The sequence below is a fragment of the Myotis brandtii genome, unplaced genomic scaffold (assembly GCF_000412655.1).
Source record: "Myotis brandtii unplaced genomic scaffold, ASM41265v1 scaffold131, whole genome shotgun sequence".
Lineage (NCBI taxonomy): Eukaryota > Metazoa > Chordata > Mammalia > Chiroptera > Vespertilionidae > Myotis > Myotis brandtii.
In genome coordinates this window covers 3,901,440-3,907,760 of record NW_005354632.1, presented here as the reverse complement: position 1 = coordinate 3,907,760, position 6,321 = coordinate 3,901,440, and the positions used below count along the sequence as shown (strand labels likewise).

Genomic DNA, 6,321 nt, shown 5'->3' with positions numbered 1-6,321 from the left:
GCACCCCCCGCTCCCCCAAGGCACTCACACCACTTACCTGTTACTTGCTTGTTTGGTTTTATCTTCCTCACTAAACCTTAAGTTCTGTGAGAACAGGAACCAACTGTTTTGTTCACCATTATATTTTCAGCTCCTACATGACGGGGGGCGGGGAAAAAAGAGAGAACCTAAATATACAAAGACCACACATCACCACTTTCTCCCTTACCTTCCAGACTGAGGACGCTGGTAAATAATAATGAGTCAATAATGTGAATCAGAAAACATGACTGTCTCTTCTTGCATTTAATTTTAAAAAATAAATATATAAGTACTTTCAAATTATAAGAAATGACTCATATGCATGTGAAAGTAACTGCATGTTTGGAGGAGTAGCTTCTCATAGTTTAATGGACTGAAATTCAGGATTTCCCATGAACTTTGCAAAAACTTACAACGCTTCTCTCCACCCATCCTCCAATGTGCTCAGCTTTCTCATCTCAGACTTTCCAAATAATGAAATCTCAGCTATTTTTGACTTGTACTTGTCACTTACTCTGTCATCTGACTTATTGCTAAATACGTGTATTTAAATCTTGCCCAGTAAGTTTCTTTTCCTTTGTTCCTAAAGCTACCATTATAGACTTGAGTAATTTCCTGTCTGAATTACCATAATCTCCTCCTTTCCTGTCCTTTTCCATTGTCAGTCCTTACCACTCCCACCAATTTTCTTCATCTATTCAGTTAATCATGACAATTCCTCCCTAAATTCCCCAACATAAGTTTCTGGGACAATAATTCTCAATTTCTATAAATTTTGAACTACAGTACTTCTAAAATCTTTCACTTTTCTCCTTCTATCTCTTTAAATGTTATTTGAATTTGTTTCTGATCATTCCAATCTAAAATCCTTAGGAGTCTGGTACCATATGTGTTGGCTCTGCCGACCCTTGCACAGGAGTTTCATGGTTTCTGACGATGAGCTCAATTGGGAGTGTCCCAAAGGATGAGATGAAGGGTGACCCATTCCGGGAGGGCCTGTATTTATTTTTGCTGGGCGCTCTGACATATAACCAACCCAGGCCAACTTTAATTTCTTGGCTTCAGGTTTGCCAGCGCATGTAGATATGTCAATTTGAATCCTGAATCTGGGCGATGCAGACCCTGTAGCTTGATATAGTAGGCAGCCAGGCAGAATGGACAGAGCAGGAGCCATAAGCCCTGCTACAAAAGGTCACCAGGTGGAAAGCTCTGGAGATCTAGCAACAGGCAGAACTGGGAGGACAAGTATTGCAGGGTGGGACCTCGCCCCCAGGGTGGCCTTTTCTCCCCTAACACGACACTGGTCATGCACTTTAGACCCCCTGACCTTTCATATCGCAGGTCATGGTCAGACCCTCCCCTGACATGTCGCTAGTCATGCCGTAGACCCCCTAGAGGAGGAACGGGGGCCGGAGAAAAGCCTCATAGGACTCCCAGACAAGCCCTTGCACAACCACTCCCATAAGCATGAAGCCTTCAAGACAACGAGGTTCTGGCCCGCATCAAATAATCTTAGGAACAAAGCCCCAGGTCCGCTGACCACAGAGACAGTTTTGGTTTAACGAGAGATAATATCTAGGCCTCAGTTGTGTATCAGCTCCAGGCCCAGAAAGTATCAAGGCCAGGCAGGGCAACATGGGCCATGGCCATGGACCAGCTGTGGTGACTAAAGCCCCCCTGCCCTGGGGGCGACCAATCAGTGCAGACCACAACCCTCAGGAGACACACCTGGAAAGCTGAAGAATATTCTATTGAGGTCCTCCCCTGAGTCCTCCAGAGACAAGCCCTTAAGATAAAGGACCAGCAGGCGTAGACTTTCCCTCTCTGCAGAACTTTCCCCTCTCCGTCCCCAGGCGCGTTTCCTTTGCCTTTCTGTCTCCTAAGTTTCCTGAGTTCATGCAGCTCACTGCTTCCTCGCTCACTTTTGCGGCCTGTGCTTTTCCAAATAAACGTTCACTTGTATTTGAGTTGCTTGGCTCTGAATTCTTTTCTTAGCTGAACTCAAGAACCAAGATCTGACACCTGGTGCTGTTCCCTGTTACAGTTTCTGTCCTCCAGGAACAGTTTGTTCGGAGACGGTACCTTTATTTCCACCACCTGGAGCTACGTGAAAACATTTCTTTGTGATCTCCCTTTGTCAAGGAGGTATTTTTCCTAGCCCACCTTTCACTAAGTTTGTAGAGACTTTTGAGGGTTCTAGCTAAATTTGGGGGGAGGGGCTTGTCCAAGGCCGTGAGTTGTACAATTTCAAGTAGAAACATTTACATTTTACTTTTTATGGAAAAGTCATCCCTTGAAACACAGGTACCGTTTAGGTGAATAAACACAGGTACTACCACGTGAATGGTGCCTCCAGAAGTTGTACCCCTGGGAGGTCAAAGGGAGATGACTTTCTCTCTCTACTTGGGGGGGCCGGGGGGAGGCTATCACCTATCTCCAGCTGTGCTTCCTTTCTGCTATCAGCCAAATGCCCCCAAAGGAGACACATTGCTAGTTTACTACTCTGGTCTCAGCTCTCTCTTTGACTTTTTAGCCCTGAGGATTTCCCTTTCTTTCCCGCAAGACCTGCTATGCATTTAAAAGGCTAATATAATTTATTCAGCATTTAGGTGTTTTGGCAAAATGGATTTTCAAAACATTTTGTCCACCCCATTGCTAGAAGCATAACCTCCTCCTCATTTGATCCTTTGTGCATGTCCAAATCCTTCCTAGTCTTCAAACCTGAGCTTGAAAACCACTTTTCACTCGCAACACCTTCCCTAATCCCTCTGCACCTGGAAATAAGCACCCGGGGCCTCAGAGAACACTGAGCATTTGCACGTCTCTTACAGCGCACTATCCTCCACAGGAGGAAACTGTAGGAGGGCGTTTTAAGTGGATAAAATCGTTAATGGGGACTCCACTTCTCCACCTGAGCACTGCAGAGGGCTTTGCTCAATAAATATTTTATGAATGAACAAACAGCCCAAACCAAATCCTCTTAAACCCCAAAAAGGTTCGTAATTTTTCTGTTTCAGTAAACAGTATCACCATTTTCCCAGATTATCCAGATTCCAAGATCTCAAAGTAACCTCACATGCTGTCACTGAACGATGGCAATTCTACCTCCGGTCATTTGCAGCCATTCTTCCTCCCAGTTCTCAAGTCAGAGTTTCAACTCTATCTGCGGAACTACTTTTCTCCTTCCCCTCCGTCCATTCCGCATGCACTGCCAAATTAACATTGCTACAACATTCTTCTGTTCAAAAACTTGTTTTTATAAAATTGGACAAACTTGGACAAGCTTCTTTAACTTCCCTGAACCAGTTTTTCCTTTGAAAAATGGCATAATATTATTGGCAAAGGCTGCATTGTCCATCACAGTAATCAGAAGCCACAGGTGGTTATTTAAAATTTCAATTGACTGAAATAAAGTAAAATTTTAAATTTTAGTTCCTTAGTCACGTTAATGACATTTCAAGTACTCAAAAGCCGCCCGTGTCTAGTGACTACTGTATAGGACAGTGAAAATAGTATATTTTCATTCTTGTGGAAAAGTTCTATTGGACTGTGCTAGAAGGTTATTACTGGGAGTGCACTGACATAGCACAAGTAAAGAACTTAACACATTGCTGACATAAACAGTAGCTTTTAGAATTAACTGTTAAATGTTCTAATACTCGCTTCATAGAGGTTTATTGAAGAATTAAATGAGATAATATACGTAATAGGTGATATGGATAATATACTGTCATAGGGGTCAATAAGTTTGTTCCTCTTTTAGAATATAAAAGATGAATTACCTGTTTTAGTATCAGTCTTCAAATCTGCCCAAACCTGCCCCTTTTGAAGAGCCTGAAAACCACATACAAAGAAAATCAGAGATTGTTCAACCCACATGCTTTTAAACACATACAATTTCAAGTCAACACACCAATATTGTTCATGGGCAGAACACTATGCTATAGGATTATTAATAGGTTATTTTCCCAATAGAGGTGATACTTGTGTGTTTCATAATGATGTTGTACCATCTAGAAACAAGTATTTTAAGTCTAGGATATCAATTCTCTGATCCTTTTTTATATTAGACACCTTTCACTGACCTCAGAAAGGATAAAAGAAAATACAAAAACAACAAGTTTCCCCTACAGGATAAACAAAAATGCAAAAAGAATAATGGCCTATTAAGCAAGATAAAGCACTATTTTTTGTGATGCAATGGAAAGAATGCAGCTATGTTATCAGATTTATCTAAGTGCAAATCTTAGCTTTATCATGTTCCAGCTGTATAATTTCAGGCAAGTTACTTAGCTTCTCTGAGTTCCAGTATTCTGACTTGTAAAGCAGCAATCTAAAAGGGTTTTTCCTTAGAGTTGAACCCAGTAAACATAAATATAATAATGACAGATGACATCAATTTTGTACAGCATAACTAGCCACAAGGATGGGAAATGACAACACTTAATTCTCTGTATACATGAGTCACCTTGGATTTGTCGCTCCTTAGGTTTTGAGAGTTCTAGCTGTTTCCACTGACAATTTAGAGAAGCAGGGCTTGAAATGTTGCCCAGTTTGCTGACAACTGAGAAATTTCAGCGTACCAATTAGGGGAGGAAGATGAGTATTGCCCCGTATTTTCACACTAGAAAAATGGAAGCATGGCTGCCAATCAAGCAAAGTAAGAATTTTAATGGTTAAGAATTTAAGAAACCTGCTCAGCTGGTGTGGCTCAGTGGTTGAGTGTCCACCTATGAATCAGGTCACGGTTCAATTCACAGTCAGGGCACATGCCTGGGTTTCGGGCTCAGTCCCCAGTGTGGGGTGTGCAGGAGGCAGCCGATCAATGATTCTCTCTCATCATTGGTGTTTCCATCTCTCTTTGTCTCTCTTCCTTCCTCTCTGAAATCAATAAAAATATATTTAAAAAATAATAATTTAAGAAACCTTTTAAAATCCTCCAAAATATGCAGGAATAACCTTCACATGGCACGATGAGTTTAAGAAAATGTTCTTGCATCTCTCACCTATGTTCTCTGCTTTCTTTGACGATCGATGAATCAGAACTGCAGCTAAAATTTTCAAATTTCATAAATATTGAAATGCCACTGGAAATAAGATGAATTCCTTATGCTGTCTCCTTTAAGTGGTGACTGAGAAATGATAAAAATAATTCTATTTTTTTAATAAATCTTTTTTTTTTAAATTCTCCCAAGGATATTTTTCCATTGATTTTAGAAAGAGTGGGAGAGAGAGGAAAAGACAGAAATATCGACGTGAGAGAAACACATCGATTGGTTGCCTCCTGCACGGGCTCGGCTTGGAAGGAACCTGCAACCGAAGTAAATGCCCTTGACTGGACTCGAACCCAGGACCCTTCCGTCTGCAGGTCGACGCTCCATCCACTGAGCCAATCTGGCTAGGGCAAGAAAGAAAATTCTAGGTGTTCCAAGTGAAGACAGAAAGCCCTGGGGGTACACAGAACCATCAGGTGCAAAGCATAATAGAAAATGATTATTTTTCTAAACATTCTAAGTTGGACTTCTGACAAATGAAATGTTCTTGTAATGATTAAATCCTAGATGTCTAGGAGGCCACGCAAGTTTTAAAATAAGTTGGATCAAATATCACAGGTAATTGGGGGAGAATCTGGTGCACTGCAAATTACAACACTGCATCTGGGAGATCTGGAAAAAAAATCATTTGCGTTTTCACATGTGCCTTACAGTAAAGCCTGTTGTGGATACAAAGACTTGCCATTTAGCCCTAACTGGTTTGGCTCAGTGGATAGAGCGTCGGCCTACGGAGTCCCAGGTTCGATTCCGGTCAAGGGCATGTACCTTGGTTGTGGGCATATCCCCAGTAGGGAGTGTGCAGGAGGCAGCTGATCGATGTTTCTCTCTCATCGATGTTTCTAACTCTCTGTCCCTCTCCCTTCCTCTCTGTAAAAAAAAAAAAAAAAATCAATAAAATATATTAAAAAAAAGGACTTGCCATTTACCTGTCAGTATTGGGCTGCCCCGCCCCCCAGGACAGAACTTCGGGTAGCAGCCCCGAGCGCCGCGTAAACACAGCGGGTCACCACAGGTCTCCATTCCACCCCCTCCCCGCGCCCACACCTCCCCGCCTGGAATCCGAGCCCAGGAGCGACGACGGGAACGCAAACTCCACCAGTTTTTCGCGGGACGGAGGCAAAGGTTCCCGGTCACCGCAGGAAACAAACGAAACCGGGGAACTGCACGTTTCGACAACGGCCGCCTTCCGGAGCCGCGGGCACTTGGATGCCGACCAGGGCTGGGCTTCGCCTGGGGCCGGGAAAGG

General features: G+C 42.8%; 1 protein-coding gene across 5 annotated transcripts in view; it reads right to left on the bottom strand.

Annotated features, from left to right (window-relative positions):
• Positions 1-5,198, bottom strand: part of DRAM2 (DNA-damage regulated autophagy modulator 2) — a 19,931-nt gene extending 14,733 nt beyond the window's left edge. For 4 of the 5 annotated variants that reach the window (XR_001360879.1, XR_001360880.1, XR_001360881.1 and 1 more), the window contains exons 1-3: positions 5,028-5,196; positions 3,804-3,855; positions 38-133 (exon numbers count right to left, since the gene is read on the bottom strand). The gene's annotated coding sequence lies outside the window, so the exon portion shown is untranslated. Of the gene's footprint in view, positions 1-37; positions 134-3,803; positions 3,856-5,027 lie in introns of all 5 variants that reach the window. The other variant, XR_001360882.1, reaches the window with a different exon arrangement.
• Between the last annotated feature and the right edge of the window lie 1,123 nt (positions 5,199-6,321).